A 20,496-nucleotide genomic window follows, 5' to 3' on the forward strand; every position below is an offset into this window, starting at 1 on the left:
CTGTGGAGGCTTGAAGCCCCAGAGGTGTGCCAGCTGCTCGTACCGGTGTGGGGCAGACGAACCGCTTCAGCCCGGGTTTGGGAGCTCAACTGAGTCCCCTTAATCCCCCCCAGGAAGCGCTCCGCCTCTCCCTCGTTACTTCCCTCCTCTCCGACCCCCCTCCCCCAGCTGTGGGAGGAGCCCGAGCCACCGCCCGGCCCAGGAGAGGAGGACCGGGTCCCGGAGCTGGAGCAGGACTGGGGTTGAAACTAGGAGGCTGAGCGGTTATGTGGGCTGCGGCGTGAGCCCCGTCTCGGGCCAGAGCCGTGGCCGGGCGTCCCGCGGGCTCCTCGGGCCCGGAGGGAGCAATCCCCTCGGGGATGCCCCAGACGCACCGGTTGGGGGTCGTGGTGATCGCTCGGTGAGGCGGGGTCGGCACTCCGGACCCACGGTGTCTGCTGCGCCCGAGTGTAATCGGGGCTCGGAGCCAAGGAGCGGTAAGTCCAGGCTGGCCTGTCTCGACATTACTGGAGAGGGAGGACAGGACGGGACAGGACGGGACGGGACAGAACGGGACTGGGCTAGACGAAGCGGCATTGAGCTGAGCGGACTAGAAGTTTGGGCCCGCTATCCACCTTATCTCCAGGCCAAGGTCCGAGCTCGAGGGTGCGAACTAGGGAAGTGGAAACCCCTCCTTGAGTGGGAACTGTCCATAGGAAAAGAAACCAACCATGTCTTGGAAGTCCCCAGTACTGGAACTGAGCCCTGGCTCCCATATCCACCCGAGAATATTTTCTCCCTGTATGTTTGGTGATCTTGCTCCGGCCCCGCCACCGGAGGGCGCCCTACTTCCTCCCAAGCAGCGGGATTTACGAGGAGTGAGTTAGGGAGGTGTCCCCTCTAGGGATTCGGCCTCTTCCGAAGCCCCAATCCTATCATGGACTTGACTCTGAGCCCCTAGCGGAATTGGATATAGCATTACTTCTGACCTGTAAAAGGGGGAATCTGGGGAGAGGAAAAATGAGCACAAAAGAACCGGGCTTCCTTCACCCCGTATTTTTGGTTTGGGGTTTGTTTTTTTCTTGCGTGATGCCAGATCTTTGCTGTTCTATTATCCAACTTTCTCCACCCCCCACCCCACCCCACCAGGAATTCTCAGCTGTATTGAAACTCTGGAATCAGAATTCCCTGATTATCTTGATCCTCACCCCCTCCCCCGTCCCCAGCAGAGGCGGGAATGGGTGGAGTCCACGTGGATGGGGGCCGGACTGAGGGAAGGGGTGTGGAGCTTGATTTTCACTCCGAAATCAGTTGTTTGCAGACTTGTCTTACCCTCGCCACCCTTCCCCCCCACCAAAAAAAGAAAGCATCCTGGCACCCATTTATTTTAAAACGGGAAGGGCAATAGAGTCCCGTTTTTCCTTACCTTTGCTCTTTTCATATGGCGCGTGTTCTGCAGAGAGCTCAAAACAGTTCTCCCACCCTGTTCATCCCTTCCTCCCATCTGATAATATCTGATAACTCCCCTGTGAAAAAGGGAGAAGGTTTTGATCGGGGATGGCTTCAAGGTTTGGATATTAAAAGGTCCCAGGATGTTTTATTGAGATGTTAGAGGACAGTACGATTTAGAGCTGATTCAAATCCCAAATTGGAGCTGCAGTTTTAAAATTAAACCCTAATTTAATGGCATACTTTGTATGGTTGTAATGCCTTGTTGGTCAAAGTCGAGCCTGATTTGACACCTTTGTATTATGTTCATATCAAATTCCGGGCTGAAATGTTTAGAGAAGACGAAACATAGGATGAGGGAGGAGGAGAGAGCTGAATAGGGGGATAGTAGTAAAAATCACCAGAATTTATGTGCTTATGCTTCGGGTTGCAAGGATAAAGGAAGCATCATTAGGCATTGTTATTGGCTTTCTCGGGGAGGCGGAGCTGTTATTGAGGTCTGAGGCCTTCTGGCCTTTGAGTTTCCATAAAAGTAGTATCATACATCTGTCTGTGAGCCCCAAGCCTTGTGGTGAAGTGGAAAAAGCCTTGTGGTGTAAATTATCTGGGCGCCTTTCTGCAAATCACAACTTTAGAGTTGTGGGGTCAAAAAGAAGTAGTAATCCTTGTCCTTGTCTCTGGGAAAGATTTGAGGATGAAAGCAAAAAAGGTGTGAAAAAGTGTTTTGCAATACTTATGTAAAGTATTATAGTAATTTTCCCTACCTTGAAGCCCTGTACTTGTGGTGATAAAATGTGGGATTGGCACTGTGTGGTAGTCAGGTAAATAGGACAAATGAGATGCCTTATTGGAATCACATCTTTTTTCTTTATTGAGGACAGACAATGAAGGGGAGTGACTTGAGACTCAAATTCCACTCTAGGTACGTTTCTTAGGATCTTATTCTTGTTGCCCACATTCTCCAGAAGTAGCTGTGAAAGAATCATGGGTACCTCAGTTGTAGAATCCAAATAGCTGTTTGGTAGTAGGAACAAGTGGACCAGACTTAAGACTGGTGTCAACCCATTTTCCCCCTCTTTTACTCCTTCCTACTTTTTAAGACCTTTATTTTGCTAGGCTGAGAGGAGAATGATGGTAAGTCTTGGCATCTATTCCATATGGCAGCTTTGAAGATATGACAATTCTGACATGAGTCCTAATGAAATTCTCTCTTTACCCCAGCCTCAAAGTTTAGTAATTGATGTGGGTTTGCACTCATTCCTTTTACACACAGAAACATACACACACACATACACACACACACACACACACACACACTCCTACCCTTTCCTACCATCGTTATCATTGTCATTGATAATACATGCAACTTACTTATGCCCACATTTATCTCTTTATTGCCCTCTGGGTAACCCATTATTTATTTTTAAAAGTCTGTGATATTTTGAGATTTGTAGCTTATGGCATCACCAGAAGAATATTGAAATTTTAAAAATAAACTTTTGTTTTATGAAGAAATTTGGGAATCATTGAAGGCATTCCACATTTTCCTAAAAACAAAGCAGCCTGCTTTCTTCCTTTTGTTAATTTCTGGACCCAGTTCATTGTCCATCTTTGGGATCCTTCCAAATCTGAGAGACCAGCTTTGTAGGTTGTATGTCCTACTGCATATTATAATCTGGAAAATAAGCAGTTTTTATCCACTTGTTTTTTCCTCCCATACCGCTATTTATGCCAAAATCTTTTGAGTGATTTCATTTAGGAGGCTCTGTATTGTTACAGGACTTGCTTGATACAATCGGCATAGTGTCATCTTCATTAAAAACCTCATCTTCTATGGAAAATTTTACTATTTGAACTTTCAGGTAGACATCTTCCATTACAATGGCATATACATTTGCCAAACATCTATCTTCTTGTTTTATAACTCATTTGGTATTAATAATGAGAGGGTCAAACAAAATTATCCCTGTTGTTAAAAAAAAATCTTGTCTTCCCTATTCCATACAAATATTTAAAAAAATCCAGGAATCTTATCAATGTGGGTACTTTCTTCAATCTTGCAGATTTCAATTCATTCATGACTGCAGTAGTCATATGACTTTTGGCAGGTTATTTAACCCCTATGAATTTCTGTTTCCTAATCTGTAAAATGGTGATCATTTGGCAAGCTTGAAAATGTTATATAAATGTTACTCTTATTGCTCCAAGTAGCTAGTACAATATTCTATCCCTTAATCTCATGATATAATTGAAAGAATATTGAATTTGAAACCAGCAGACCCAGTTCTGGCTATATTATTAACTTCTGTATGAACTTGGTAAATGTATTCCTCTATCTGGACTCCATCAATAAAATATGCTGATCTCTAAGGTCCTTTCTGGAGACTGATAGGACCATGCATGGAAGATGAGTGAATCAATTTCAGACCTGAGTGTCCTTTTGAAACCATTCCAGGACTATTCAAATCCAGCCTCAGACATTTTTCAAGATCTTTTTTCAAGCTAGATCCCAGGATATTCCCTTTGCCTCCTAAACCTTGAGAGAGAGAGGTATGAACAGAGGAGGCTTCACCATCACCGTGACATTCATGGATTCATAAAATGTTAGCACGCTCTTGATAACCAGGATGATCAGTCAGGGAGTGTCTATCCTTCTCTAGTGGTGTTAGGATCTAATTCCCTAATATAATAAAAATGACAATGCTACCTAAATTAATCTATTCAGTGTCATGCCAATCCCAAGAAATTATTTTATAGAACTAGAAAAAAATCATAACAAAGTTCATCTGGAAGAACAAAAGGTCAAAAATTTCAAGGGAATTAATGAAAAAATGCAAATGAAAGTGGCTTAGCCATACCAGATCTAAAACTATATTATAAAGCAGTGTTTACCAAAATTACTTGGTACTGGCTAAGAAATAAGAATAGTGGATCAGTGGAATAGGTTAGGTTCACAAGATACAGTAGTCAGTGACTGTAGTAATCTAGTATTTGATAAACCCCCGAACCTCCAGCTTCTGGGATAAGAACTCACTATTTGACAAATTTTGTTGGGAAAATTGTAAATTAATATGGCAGAAACTAGTCATTGACCCACACCTAACATCCTATAACAAGAGAAGATCGAAATGGCTTCATGATTTAGACATAAAGAGTGATATTATAAGCAAATTAGAAGAACAAAGGATTGTCTACCTCTCATATCTGTGATGAAGGAAGGAATTTGTGGCCAGAAAAGAACTAGAGTACATTATGGAATGCAAAATGAGTAAATTTTATTATATTAAGTTTAAAAGTTTCTGTACAAAGAATACCAATGCAGACAAGATTATAAGGGAAGCAGTAATCTGGGGGAAATTTTTTTGCATCCAAGAGTTCTCATAAAGACCTCATTTCTAAAATATATAGAGAATTGACTCAAATTTAAAAGAATTCAAGCCATTCTCCAATTGATAAATGGTCAAAGGATATGAACAATTTTCAGATGAAGTTAAAACCATTTATAGTGATGGAAAGTGTTCTAAATCGTTATTGATCAGAGAAATGCAAATTAAGACAACTTTGAGGTACTACTACATACCTCTTACATTGGCTAAGATGACAGAAAAAGATAATAATGAATATTGGAGGGGATGTGGGCAAACTAGGATACTAATATATTGTTGGTGGAATTGTGAAATGATCCAACCATTCTGGAGAACAATTTGGAAGTAAGCTCAAAGGGCTATCAAACTGTGCCATACCCTTTGATCCAGCAGTGTTACTACTGGGCTTATATCCCAAAGAGATCTTAAAGGAGGGCAAGGGACCCACATGTGCAACAATGTTTGTGGCAGCCCTTTTTGTAGTGGCAAGAAACTGGAAACTGAGTGGATGCCCATCAGTTGGAGAATGGCTGAATAAGTTTTGTCATATGAATGTTATGGAATCTTATTGTTCTATAAGAAACAACCAGCAGAAGGATTCAAAGAGGTCTGGAGAAACTTACATGAATTGGTGCTAAGTGAAGTGAGTAGAGCCAGGAGTTCATTGTACACAGCAGTAGCAAAATTATGTGATGATCAATTCTGATAATCTTTTCAATAATGAGGTGATTCAGGCCAGTTCCAATGGTCCTGTAATGAAGAGAGCTATCTGTACCTAAAGAGAGGACTGTGAAAACTGAATGTGGATCACAACATAGTATTTTCACCTTTTTTTGTTATTGTTTGCTTGCTTGTATCTTGTTTTCTTTCTCATTTTTTCCTTTTTGATTTGATTTTTCTTGTGCAACACGATAATTGTAAAATATGTATGGAAGAATTGTACATGTTGGATTTATACATGTTGGATTGCTTTTTGTCTGAGGGAAGAGGAAGGGAGACAGGAAGGAAAAAAATATTTGGAACACAAGGTTTTGCAAAGGTGAATGTTGAAAATTATTTATGCATATTTTTATCATCTTTATTATGTATATATTCAGAATAATCCATTATACATTTTTTCCAAACTAGATATTACAAGAATAGTGTACAACATTTTTTTTACTGAGCAAATGCTCACTACAGAAAATCATTTTTTAGAAATATATTTATTTTCCTTTAAGAATTATGCATATATTTTGAAAATAAAAACTTTTAATAAAAACAAAGGAATTCAGTTCCCAAATAAGAGGGGGCTTCTGGGATAAAAGACTAGAATTTACCCTTGGCCTTTACTGAATTGGGAAAATGAGTTATTGAGGAAATAGCATTTGACTTAGGGTCAAACCATAGAGGTTCAAATTCTAGTTTTGTCACTTTGTGACCTTGGAAAGTTATATTACTTCTCAGGGCCTCAGTTTCCTTCTTTGCAAGAAGAAGTCGATAGGATAGCTTCTCTCTCAATTTCTTATCCTCTACTGATCTTTCTTTCCCCTTTTTTTGGGAGGGCCTCACAGCAGAGCCTTCTTGCAGCCCTGGCTGTGATTAGATTCCATATATCACTCTCTTATTTCCCTAGCTACCCTTTACCTCCTCTGCTCCAGCTTGCTACATCTGTGTGATCAGCTTTAGGCATAACTGGCTCCCTGGAAGGGGAAATAACTTCAGGGAGTAAATGAACTGTTGAGTGGTAGGGATTAACTCAGACTGAGATCTCTCCTTCATATGCTTGAACCATGATTTTCCTGCCTGAAATCACAGGTTCAGGTTCTTTTTCTTATTGTGACAATGGCAAGAACACAGGATTTGGAGTCAAAAGAAACCTAGCTCTAATATTTGGCCTCTGGCTCTAATATTTTACTAGTGAGTTAACCATGGACAACCTGTTTGAACTTGAGTTTTCTTATCCCTAAAAAGAGATTATTCAGTATCTATCTTGTTAGATATTCTGAGGAAAATACTCTGAATGCTTTGTATATGAATTGTCTTTCTTGTTATTATCCCCTCAGTAAAACTTTCTCATAGGGACTTTTAGCTAAATGTTAGCAAATATATAGTGCTTTAAGGTTCACAAAGCACTTTACAAATATTATCATATTTTATCTTTACAATCACTATGAAAAGTAGATGCTATTATTATTCCCATTTTACAGATGAGTAAATTGAGACATAGTGATTAGTGAATTGGTTACTTGATTAGTAAGTGTCTGAGACTAGTTTTAAATTTAGATCTTTCCTAAATTCTAAACTCCAGATCTAGAACTGTATCCATTACTAGCTGTAATCTCTGTTGACAGCAACAAAGTGAACTATTAAGTGTTTGCTGTGTGCAGGGAATTTTTCTAGAGAGTTGGGAGACACAGAGTCTACCCTAGACCTGGTCCCTGACTTCATGGAGCTTCTACTCTAACAAGAGGATAATATGCTGACAGTGAAGATTAGTCATTAGTAATAGTCTCTTCCTTCTAGCCACAGGGAGACTTTAGCCTTACTGAATGGGAAAAATCGGTTTCCCATTCCCAGGACCAAAAGGTCCTGAGATCTCTTGACTTAATTAATTTTTCTTGGCCCAGAGGATAGCAATAGAAATTGTGGATTGAAGATAGCAGGTTTGGATGGGTATGATCACAGTTTTCCTTATAATTAGGGTTATTGAACAATTGAGGGGTGGGCATCTGGGAAGATGCTGAGTGAGGTCCTTTTCACTGGAGGGCTTTGGGCATAAGTTGAGTGGCCTCTTGCTGATTCTGCAGCAGGAATTCTTCAGCAAGAATAGGATGGATGGAAAGGCCTCTGAGATTCCAGCCAAATCAGAAATTCTATAATTTTATGACAAAGGTGAAAACACTTCAAGGGTTCCATAGGAAGAATGATCATTCCCTTGAGAGTCAGGCACAGAACTTAGACCTGCCTGATCATAAAGAGAAAATTAACCTCTGGAGGCTATATGTGGGTGAGTGGAAGGCAGCTTCAGAATACCAGTGCTAGCCTTGGAGTCAGGGACATTTCAGTTAAAATTCTAGCTCAGGCATTTAGCCGTTTTGTCTGTCTCCGACCTAACTGTAAAATGGGGATAATTGCACCTACCTCATAGGCTTGGTGTGAAGATTGAATGAGATAAAATATGTAATAATAGCTAACATTTATCTAACACTTTAAATTTTGCAGAGCAACTTATTTATATTATCTCATTTGAGACTTGCAACAACTCTATGAGGTGGGTTCTATTATTGTCCTTGTTTTACAGATGAGGAAACCAAGGCAGGCAGAAGCTACATTTGTCCAGAATAACAAGACTAATAAGGATCTGAGGGAAGACTCAAACTCAGATCTTCCTGACAACAAGTCCGTCATTATCCATTATGTTGGCTGTTGCTGTGCAAAGTGCTAAATGAATGTTAGCTATCAGACTCATCAGTTCTGCTTAGTAGAACATATTCAATAACACATTTGCCATTCTTAGCTCCTTAATCTTTATTCTCAGATACTAGGGGGCAGAGCTGGATTTTTAACCAGTAGCTGGAAACCAAGCAGCCCAACCTCATCAGATATATATACCCTTCTGCTACAGCTCTATGTGACCAGTGTGAGTGAGTGCTAAGGGGTGCTGTTGGCAACCTAGTTAGAAGGGAAGGAAATTGGAAACTGATTTGGTAAATATTTTCCTTGCCTTAGACTAAACCTGGGTTCCTTTACCCCTGGAATCCTGAATGCAGGTTTGGTTTTGAGCCATGAAGAAGAGGAGAGGGTATATTCATTTCAAATCAATACACCTTTATTAAACACATACAGTATATCAGACATTGTGTTAAGTGCTGGAGATACAAAGACAAAAACAAGACAGTCCTTGTCCTGAAGGAGTTAATATCCTAATAGGAAGATAAAACATGTACAGAAAAGTAAATACAAGCTAGATGCAAAATCATACAGGTCATTTTTGCTAAGAGAATTGCTACGAGACCTCATAGAAGGTGGCACTCAATCTGAGCTTTGAATGGAGATAGCACTTCTAAGAGACAAAGGGGAAGAAAAGACAATGTTCCAGGTTTTGATATATACCCATGAAGACATAAGAATTGTACATATATGTAGAATAGTAAGTAGTTCATTTTAATTGAGAGGGAAAATAATGAGTAATTAGCTTGGAAAGATAGACTGAAATCATACTGTGAACCTTAAATGCCAAATAGAGAGGTTTGTTTTTTAATTTAGAATAATACAGAGAGATATTTAATGAGTCTAGGGGATTGATGTGGTCAGATCTGTGCCTTAAGAATATCAATTTGGAAGCTGTGTGGAGGATGGAAGATAGAAAAGAGGAAGATGGAGGATAGAAAATGGAAGGCTGGCTTGGGAAAACCAATACTATTATAGTAGTCCAGATGGGAGGTGATGAGGGCCTGAATGAGGGAGATTGTTGTGTGATTGGAAAGAAGAGAGCAGGTGCAAAAGATGCTATAGAAGCAGAATAAGTGAGACTTGACAAGTGATTGGATATGAAGATGAATGATATAGAAGGTATGGAAATAACTTGTAGGTGTTGAATTTGGGTGACCGGAAGAATGATGGAGGGAAGTTAGCAAAAAGGGAAGGTTTAAGGGGAAATATGAGTTTCCTTTTGTATATGTTGAATTTGAGAAGCCTATGGGATATTGACGTTGGAGATGAGAGTTGTTCAGTCCTTTGATTTTGAAGACGACCTATGACGACACAGTGGTATTTTGTGAGTGAATTGCATTTAAGTAAGTCAGAGAGTCGAACCAAGTCATTAGCCTCAATTGTTTTTCTAGAGTCACCCAGATCCAGTGGTGGGACAAAAATCGGGACAATGGCCCAGAATGCAGTATAACCCTTGTATCTTGGATGCCTGACCGTGCTCTAACATCTGCTTCAGCCATCTTTGTGGCCCTTGGAACAAAATGTTCTCATTGGTCTATTTTGCTTCATATTCCTGCGGTAGTCACCCCCTTAACTCATGGTTTGAGGCTTGTGATGATAAAGTGAGGTACATATGTAGATTTGGGACTCACAGACAAAGTCTGCATAGAAATAAAAGCAGGTGATGGTGCAGTGAACATTGTACTAGGCCTGAGGAAGACCTGACTTTAAGTCTATCCTCAGACACTTATTAACTGTGTGACCATAGGCAAGCACAACTTCCATTTGTCTTAGTTTCTTCAGTTGAAAAATAAGAGCACCTACCTTGCCAGGGATATGAGGAGCAAATGAGATATTTGTAAAAAGCACTTTAGAGCCTAGCCCATAGAAGGCACCATTTGAATACTTATTCCGTTCCCACATGATGATGGAACCCATGGATATCAGGAAAGAGGTAGTATAGAAAGAGAAGCGGTGAGGTCCCAGGACTGATCCATGTAGAAGAAAAAGGACATGGATGATCCATACGGCACAGCAAATTGAGAAGGATTGGTCGAACTGGTAGGAAGAGAACTATGGCAGAACAATATCACATAAACTAGGAAAGAGAGGATCCAGTATGAAGGACTAATATATAATCACTGTTGATCCAGAAAGTTGGATTGATAAAAAGGAGACCTCCTTGGCTGAGTAAGAGAATGACTCAAGTTTTTAAAACCAGGAATGGCATGGAAGTGGGTAGTCAGAGGGGAATTTGCACATGATCATCTCTAGAACTTGAGCATTCTAATGAAGCTTAATAGGAGGAAGTTTTCTGGCAGAAAAAGAGGTAGACTTGATTCACAAAGTAGAAAGTAAACTTAATAACTCATTTCCCTAAGACAGAGGTTTAATCTGGAGCTTCCCTTCACTGACGTTGACAATTTGTCTGCAATTTATAGTCTTAGAGAATTGCTCAGAGAAACTGTGAAAGGTCAAAGGACTTAGTCATGGGCATGTAGATGACATCTGTCAGGAGCAGGACTGGAACCCAAATTTTCTTGACTTCAAGGCCAGCCCTCTATACTTTCAGGGAATATAGGCTGGAAACAAATCATAGGTCACAGGCATTTAGGAGTCTCTAAAGCAGTGTGGTAGAAAGGAAAGAGCCCTGGATTCAGAATGAGAAGGTGAGGGTTCAGATCTTAGCACTACTATTTACTACCTGTGGGTTCCTGTATAAGTCACTTAATTCCCTTGGCTTCAGTTCCTTATCTATAAAATGAGGAGGTTGGGGTAGATGGCCTCAAACATCCCTTCCAGTTCTAAATTTAGTCCATCACCTTCATTTTATTTCTTTTTTTAATTAAAAATATTCCTTTTAGAAATAAAAAGAGCTACACTCATTTCTTGATATATTTCATCTTTTAGTAACAAATTAAAACAAGTAAGCCTGACTCACCAACAAAGTAACCAAGTCTGGCAATTTGTGTGATATTCTGCACCAATGGCCCCCCCATCTCTCTAATGGAATGAAGGCTGTGTTTGTTTTGTCCTCTATTTTCCTGATCTAAAATTATTCCTTGCAATTAATCCAATTTCATTTGCTTTTTAGTATCTTTTTTTTTCTACCATGAAGAAGGCTGTTCTGAACAAATTGTTAAGGAAAAGAAACAAACCTTTGTTAGATACCTACTATGTATCAGGCACTATTGAATCCTCACAACAATCCTAGGAGGCAGGTGTTATTATTATCCCTATTTTACAGTTGAGGAAGATGAGAAAGGCTAAATGAATTTCTAGGGTCATAGAAGTAGTAAGTTCCTGAGATCAGATTTGACTGTAGGTCTTTCTGACTTTCATTATGGACTTCTTTGGGGCATATTTCAATAGTAGGTCCAATGAGTTCAAAATTATAAGTAGCTTAAAAATTTCTAACATAATTCCAGCTTGTTTTTCATAAATAGTTGTACTAATTCACAATTCTACCAACAGAGCATTAGTGTGTCTGTCTCTTACAATCCTTCCAAACACTGAATACTTCCATTTCAAGAATTACCATTGCCAATTTAATGACAATTGCTTCCAAAAAAAAGAACCTGAAATCCAGAGAGTTAGTGACATGGCCAAGATGACAGAACTCAAACCCAGAACTCCCATCTTCTAAATTCTGTCCACTACCTTCATAGTGGCCCTAAGCAGGTTCAAAAAAAAAAAAAAGGTTAAAGTAAATAAACTCTTAACAGATTATTAATGGAAATCTAAGATGTTTAACTTCTCCTGGGCACCCACTTTCATCTCTTGCTTCCCAGATTGCTAGGTTAACCCACCTTGGTTCTCTAAATCTAATAAATGAGTGAAGTTAGTGAAGTAGCCAGGTTCAGGCTGAGTCAGTGTTAATCAGGAAATAGATTCCTCCTCCTTTCCTCTGGTTGGGTGGTTTTCTTGGCAGCAAAGCCTCTGGGGGCTGAAGTAGGAAAATGATTTGGACATAGTTTTCCAAAGCACCAGAGAAAAGAACTTTTGTTCCCAAAAGGAGCCTCTTGGAACTTCTCCAAAATTCTCTATCTTGCCTCCATTCATCTAGCAAGCATTTTTAGAGCACTCATTATGTGTCAGATCCTGGATTGGCCACTGAAAAAACAAAGACCAAAAAAAAAAAAAAAAAGAAAAGAAAAGAAAAGAAAAGAAAAAGCAAGCAAACAAACAAAAAAAGGAAACAATTCCTACCCTGAGAGAGCTTACAATCTATTCGAATAATGATCACCACCCACCTGTACAACTGTAATAGCCTTCTTATGGGAAGCTGAGGTGGCTCCAATGGATAAAATGTTGGCTTGGAGTCAGGAATTTCTGAGTTCAAATGTGGTCACATATCCTTACTCTAGCTATGTGAACAAGTCACTTAACTTCTGCTTGCCTTAGCTTCCTCAGTTGTAAAATGGTGATAATAGCTGCTTTTATCTCCTAGGGTGTTAGGATTCTTACAAGGTACTAAATCAGTGGAATTGATGAGATAATGATTCTCTAATTTACATGTACTTAGTACTTACCATAATTCTACAAGATTTACACCTTTAAGGGAACATGTATAAGGAGGAGCTGTCAGGACCAAGAAGGACAAGTCCACTAGAAAACTCAGAAGAGGAGACAGATTCATTCCATCTTCCACCTTTGTGCTGGCTGGAACCAGAAGGAAGCAGAAACCTTTGGAGTCTGGGAGATTCAGAAGCCAGGATTTAGTCCTGGAGATTTACAAGCAAGAGAAGGCAGCTTAAGCTCTCGGAACCGAGACTAGAGAAGGCCTCAAGAAAAACTAGCCGAGCCCCAAGTGAAGGAGACAACACTTTAAAGGAGACAATAAAGGATTTGGATTTTAATACCTGGCTGCATTTGGGGTAATTACACTGAACTGAAAGGAAGGCTGCTCCCAGAAGCCCCCCAAGAAACCTGCTCCCAGAGAACATTGTATTTTAGAGAAGAATATTACACTAGGGTTTTAGTGAAGATCCAATGGTTTATGATGATGTTTATGAAGCTTTTAACACAGTGCTTGGTACATAGTGTTTCTGATGAGGTTTAGATTTGGGGAACCCAAATGAAATTAGGGTTTCTGGTGATCATGGAGTTAAATGAGGTCTAGTGGCAGGTTTGGGGTTCAGGGAACCAAATGGAGGGGTTTGTCTTCCCTGCAACTCCTTAGGATTCCCCACAAGGGTAGGGAGTTTTAGGGACTCCCTTCTGGTGGCTCAGAGATTCTCTGTAAAGGAATTTACAGACCCAAAAACCTAGATTGATAAAAGAGGTTTATTATGGGGATTGGAAGTAAGGTTAAAGTCTGGTTAGGGAAATAGGAGAGGGTAAAGAGAGGATGGCACTGGAAAGAGTATTCCAGGGGGGCAGAGGCCCTTGGCGTGCCAAGCATAGCATAGCATGGCATGTTTGGAACCTCTGCAAAAAGAGGATTTTAGTTTGGCTCTTTTTATAATGAAAGATTTAGCTAAAGGGGGCCCATGGGTGGAATCCCAAGTTGACTCCTTCCTGGGTTTCAGCTAGGGCTAGAATTTGAATTGAATTTAGTGAGTTTCAGGACTGAGCTGATCCCACCCAGATAACAAAGATGAAACTGTCCTTAGGAGTGGGGTCCCTCACTGTGGCAGAGTTGAAGATTTTCTCCTTTAAGGATTTTCAGAGTTTCAGGGTCCCCTCTTCATTTCTTCTTTTCCCTTCCTTTCCCCTTTTCTGCTTTCATTTTACTACCTTCCATCCATCTTCCAAATGTTTAAAAATCTTCATTGGTTCCCTATTGCCTGTCAAGTATAGCTTAAACTCTTTTACCCAGCATTCAAGGCCTTTCTTTCTAGCATTATCTCATAGTATCTCCATGGAACTACTTTAAACTCCAGAAGAAAGTTGACTTTTCTTTTGTCTTCTGAACATTTGAACATCCCTGATTGCTAGTTTTTGCTTACACTGCAAAATTTCCTCAAATGCCCTCTTTTCCCTCTTCATCTGTTGAACTTCTTCCCAGTCTCTAAAACTAAACATATATACTGGCTCCCAAAACACCTACTCTGTAAATAAATTGGTCAGTTTTCTCCTCCTTAGGCAGCAAATAGCACTTTGTACCTCACTAATGTATATTTTATTTCTTATATAGTGGGGTTTTTTTCCAGTTACAGGACAATTTTTAACATTCATTTTAAAATATTTGGAGTTCCAAATTTTCTCTTTCCCTCCCTGACCTTTCCCCTCCCTCAGATGGCAAGCAATTTAATATAGGTGTTTTATATATATAATATACATATAGGTATACACACATATTTACATATATACACTATTTGTATATGCAATCATGTAAAACATATTTCATATTAATCATGTTATAAAAGAAGAAACAGACCAAAAGAAAAAAAATGAAAAAAAAGAAAGTGAAAATAGTACTTCAATCTGCTTTCAGACTCTATTAGTTTTTTCCTTGATGTGAATAGCATTTCCTATCAAGTCCTTTGGAATTGTTTTAGAACATTGTTTTTTTGACAATAACTAAATCATTCACAGTTGATCATTGTAAAATAATACTGTTACTGTGTACAATGTTCTTTTGGTTCTGCTCACTTCATTTAGTATCAGTTCATGTAAGTCTTTCTAGGTTTTTCTGAAATCCACCTGCTCATCATTTCTTATAGCACAATAATATTTGGTTACATTTATTTACATCTCACAACTTGTTCAGCCATTCCCCAATTAATGGGCATCCCCTCAATTTCCAATTCTTTGCCAGCATAAAAAGAGCTGCCATAAATATTTTTGTGCATATAGGTCCTTTCTCCTTTTTTAATGATCCTTTTGGGACACAGAGCTAGTATTAGTATTGGTGGATCAAAGAGTATGACAGTTTGATTGGCCTTTGGCATAGTTCCAAATTGCTGTCCAGAATTGTTGGTTCAATTCACAGTTTTACCAACAGAATTAGTGGCTCAGTTTTCTCATATCCTCTCCAATATCTAATGTATATTTTATGTATAGGGGTTGGAGTCATCCTCATATTAGACTGTGAATTTCATAATTGAGGAACTATGTCTTATTTAAATATTGTCTCTTTTTTGCTGTAGACCTCTTTTCACAGTCAATTCTTTATAAACATTTGTTGGGTTGGTTTTCTGAACACTAATAGACTTAAAATGCTCATTGGGGGTGGGCTGGGCTGTTAATTGGGAAGCAAATGGATGACTAATAAGTCAACAAGAATGACCAGTAGCAGAGTCTAGGGTAGACCTGGACTTTTCATACTAACTAGGTAATTGGACTTGGTCACTCCTTCCTTCCTCCATATTACCTTTTCCCTAGCTGGAGCGCAGCCTCCTCTCTCCTCTATTTACATCAAGTTTCTGTTCTGAGGCATCTTCTGAAAGGATTGAGTGATTAATAATAACTCAGATTTACATAGTACTTTAAGCTTTCCAGAGCATTTCATTTGCAGATTAAGAAGCAGACAAGTAAGACTCAGAAAACCTGGGTTTGGAATCAAAGGAAGTGTGTTTGAATTACATCTCTCCTACTTAGTACCTGTTGGACAAGTTAGACAAGTAGCTTGATCTCTGTGAGTCTCAGTTTCCTCATCTGTGAAATGAGGAGTGTAGGCTAGGTGAGCTTCAGGGTTACTGACCCTTACTAACCTTAAATTTATGATCCAATGAAATGACTTTGACATGCTCAAGCTACATTATTAAGTACTTGAGGTGCTTTTTGACTCCCAAATTCAGTGCTTTGTCCTCTGCCTCTCTAATCTCATTCACTTAACTTTCTTTTAGTTTTTTGAGAGATCTGCCTGATCAAAGAAGTATATTATTTCATCCTCACTTATGTTATATGAAATCACTTTCACAACTAGTTGCATGGATCCTTTCTGCCGAGAGCTACCTCCCTAAGTTTAAGTACTAAATTGCCTTCATCTCTGTAAACAATGGACTTGATTTTCTAAGACACAACTGAGCACTAATCATTTTTTTTAACCCTGTACTTGTTCCTAAAACCAACTGTCCCCTTTCATCTTAGAAAACCTACTTGGGTCTTAATTCCTTTGAGGCAGGGGTTGGGGGATAATGTGCCAGCAGACTTCGAAATGAAATCATCAGAGGCTAGTGTAAAGTAATGCAGGAGCTGAACCCAAAAGATGGATCGTTAGGAAAGAGGAAAGGGTAAATCTGGTATTTGCATATTAAGTGGAATTTCTTTGTCAGTTATTATGTTCAAGATTCTTTTCATTCCAGCTGTGCGTAAGGGAGAGGGCTTGAGAATGAGGCTGATGAGGGAGAAATGGAGCTTGGGCTAATTGTTAATTCTGAGGAGAGACAAATGAAAAAGAAGAGCTGGGGAAGGATGGAAGTCGGAATGGGCAATAGGGAACTCACTGGGCAGCTAAAGCAATTTGGAAATCTTTGACATCTGGCTTAGCTCCCCAACACTCATTCCCACATAGAATTGAGCCCTTGAGTAAAGCTGGGAGGGGATTTCACATCTGACAGGTCTCTAAGTAGTCTTTGTGTCTAGTGTGGTTACATCATTTTCATTTTTTGTGTGCTTGCTATATGTATAAAGTGCTCTGCTAGCTCCATTCTACCTTCTGAAAAAGAGCCAGTAGGATAGATTCTCCAAAATACCTTCCTCATCTCACCCCCAATGTCATTTGCCTATGCATCTTAAATACCCTTTTATGTCATCTCCACTTCTCTCAATTCCATTAGCTTAGATCATTGAAAACGGCCAGCAAAGTGACCTCTCACATTTCAGCTTGCTCTCCTCCAAAGCTTTTTCATGGGCACTTTCTTGCTAGAGCCCAATCACAGTTCTGGAAGAAAGTTGAGGAAGAGAGAGAGCTGAAATTGGGAGAGACGCGGTTCCTTGCCCTATGTCCCATCATGAATGAATATGCTAGTCAGGAGTAGAACTAAGATCTTCTGAGTGCTGTGATGTGTTTCTTACTGCACCATAGGTCTCCCAATACCCTGCAAATTTGTTTTAACTAAGTTTTTCATGTAATGTTGGTTCAGTATTCTATTTTTTTAAAATAACTTTTTATTGACAGAACCCATGCCAGGGTAATTTTTTACAGCATTATCCCTTGCACTCACTTCTGTTCCAATTTTTCCCCTCCCTCCCTCCACCCCTTCCCCCAGATGGCAAGCAGTCCTTTACATGTTAAATAGGTTACAGTATGTTCTAGATACAATATATGTGTGCAGAACCAAACAGTTCTCTTGTTGCACAGAGAGAATTGGATTCAGAAGGTATAAATAACCCGGGAAGAAAAACAAAAATGCAAGCAGTTTATATTCATTTCCCAGTGTTCTTTCTTTGGGTATAGCTGCTTCTGTCCATCCTTGATCAATTGAAACTGAGTTAGCTCTCTTTATCGAAGAGATCCACTTCCATCAGAATACATCCTCATACAGTATTGTTGTTGAGGTATATAATGATCTGCTGTTTCTGCTCATTTCACTTAGCATCAGTTCATGTAAGTCTTGCCAGTCTCTGTATTCATCCTGCTGGTCATTTCTTACAGAACAGTAATATTCCATATAGGTTCAGTATTCTAAAGATGGGCACTGATTTTCTTAATAATACCATTAATTAGATTTCTGTATCCAGAAAGTGAGGTCCTCCCCTGCATCTGCAATCAATGCTAGGAAGAACTGAATGGGTGGAGGCAAGAAAGGACCTAGGGAGAGAGTAGTTCCCTCTAGTCATCATCCATAGCCAAAAGCATTAAGTCTGAGTCTATATTTATCCCTATAATGGTCTGACTGTAAAAGAGTGAGTGTATTGGCTTGTGAGTGCAGCAACCAGCAATGGTAGTTAAGTGTTTCCAGCTCCTCTTAGTTTCTCCTTCCCCTTGCTGTTAGGTAGTACCTGCAAAATATCTACCTAATTCCTGGAGTGATGTACAGTCTTGATGGAGCACTGAGCCTAGAGAACACAGAGCAGAGATCATCCATGCTTTTCCCATAGGGAGGAGGGCAAGCCATACTTTTAAGTATGCCTGAAGAAATCCCCATCGGATTATTTGAACAGAGGCAAGATAATGTTATAGAAATTTGTTTATTAGGTAGGAGGTAGAGGTAAAGGACCTGAAATTTTTTAAATAGTATTTCATTTTTCCAAATACATGTAAAGATCATTTTCAACATTCATTTTTGTAAGACTTTGTGCTCTAAATTTTTTTTCTCCCTTCCATATCTCCCTTCTCCCCAAGATAGCAAGCAATCTGATATGGGTTAAATATGTGCAATCTTTCTAAACACATGTCCATATTTGTGATGTTGCACAAGAAAAACCAGATCAAAAGAGAAAAAACACCAGAAAGAAACAAATGAACAGACAAAAAGGTGAATATGCTATGTTGTGATCTACATTCAGTCTCTCTTTGGATACGGATGACACTTTCCATCCCAAATGTGTGGGAATTGCCTTGAGTCACTTCATTGTTGAAAAGAGCCAAGTCCATCAAAGTTGATCATCACATAATATTCGCAAGTTTTATTCTAATATACTAATAGCTTTGTGTTTCTTTTTTCCCATCCCCTTCTCCATAATAAACAATTGTCTCTCTCTTCAGATCAACCTTTCTATCTCTTACTTCTTTATCCTATTCCACAATCTTCTTCCCATCCTAACTTATAGGGAGTTCTTTAAGGATTCCAGGAGCCCCTTGTCCCCTAAGAGAAGAACTGGGGGCTGAAATTTTAGGCTCCTAAGGACTTTGTGAAACAGCCCAGCTCTCCTTTGATCTTTCCCATCAGAAAAATAAGTTTCCCTCACATATTAGTATATTTGAAGACTTAGTTGGAAAAATAATTAATTTCTGGTTATTTAGCATATTTTGAGAAATAGAATGTTCTGGTTAATCTTGTTGCTAGTAAGTAGAACACACATAGACAACTATTTGTCAGTGTCATAGAATATAAAAATGTGTACTTTAGTGAAACTTGGACATAATTTATTATCTTATTTTTATGATGCTTTAAAATTTATATCCTAGGTTATAGGCAGTGCAAATTTCACCCTTCCCATTTTGCAGATGAGAAAATTGAGTCGAATAAATGATGAGATGTTCATGGATACACAGCAAGTTAATAGCAGAACTATAAGATAGAACTAGTCTCTTGTCTAGAAAGCTAACTTCACTTACTTAAAGGAAGCTGCAGGTCATGAGGCTGCATCTGGGAACGAAAAGCAGCACACAGCTGGCTGAGGTTTCCACCAATAAGGTTTCTTCTCCAGAAATGGAAGTTTTTCCTGAACTCCCTGAAAGGAGGAGCAAGTACTTTGTGAATCAGACTGAAAGAGTGGAGGATGAAGGTAGAAGACATTTTGTGACCTTGGGTTATTGTTAATTGAGGTTTGTTAATAGAATATTGGATAACCAACAGTTTGAAGGAGATTCCCACACCTCTGACTCCTGTTTACTTGAGCCTCCCAAGATAGATGACTTCCCTCATCCCTTCTTCCCATGCTATGTAAACTTTTCTCAGTGAAGAAGAGCAAGTTTCTTCTTTTAGTTTGAATGCTGGCCAAAAGTCTAGGGGAGGTTGATGAGACCCCAACGATCACTGTCCTGTTGGTCCATCTGATCTCTTCTTTTTCTGTCTGATCTCTCTGATGTCTTCATCTCTCTGTTCTCTCTGTTTCTTTGTGTGTGTCTCTTTCTGTCTCTGTCTCTCTTCCTCTCTCTGTGTGTTCTTCTCTATCTCTGTGTGCCTTTCTGTTTCTGTCTCTCTCTCCTTTTAGAATGCTTAGTCATTTCCATATCTTGACAAATGGATCTACCCCTTTGGGATATGGCTGCAAGTTGAATGGGACTCAACATTGGAATGGAAGGTACAAATTCCTTCGTTGGGCCTGGTGAGAAGGTGAATGTCACATAATTACCGAGTACTGGGAAGGACACTTTTGCTCAGTCTTTGAAGGATCCCATCTGTGTTTTGCTGTGAAAAGAGGTTCCATACTCAATAATGAACTGAACCAGTTATGCCCAGTGAAAGAACTCTGGGAGATGACTAAGAACCATTACGTTGAATTCCCAATCCCTATATTTTTGTCTGCCTGCATTTTGGATTTCCTTCACAGACTAATTGTACAATATTCAGAGTCCGATTCTTTTTGTACAGCAAAATAACGGTTTGGTCATGTATACTTATTGTGTATCTAATTTATACTTTAATATATTTAACATCTACTGGTCATCCTGCCATCTGGGGGAGGGGGTGGGAGGAAGAAGGGGAAAAAATTAGAACAAAAAGTTTGGCAA

At 39.4% G+C, this 20,496-nt stretch overlaps 1 protein-coding gene across 1 annotated transcript in view; it reads left to right on the forward strand.

Moving 5' to 3' along the window:
- The first annotated feature begins 240 nt into the window (after positions 1–240).
- Positions 241–20,496, forward strand: part of CPNE2 (copine 2) — a 95,662-nt gene continuing 75,406 nt past the window's right edge. The window contains exon 1 of the mRNA XM_051979894.1: positions 241–476. The gene's annotated coding sequence lies outside the window, so the exon portion shown is untranslated. The remainder of the gene's footprint in view (positions 477–20,496) is intronic.

The sequence above is a fragment of the Antechinus flavipes genome, chromosome 2 (genome assembly GCF_016432865.1).
Source record: "Antechinus flavipes isolate AdamAnt ecotype Samford, QLD, Australia chromosome 2, AdamAnt_v2, whole genome shotgun sequence".
NCBI lineage: Eukaryota > Metazoa > Chordata > Mammalia > Dasyuromorphia > Dasyuridae > Antechinus > Antechinus flavipes.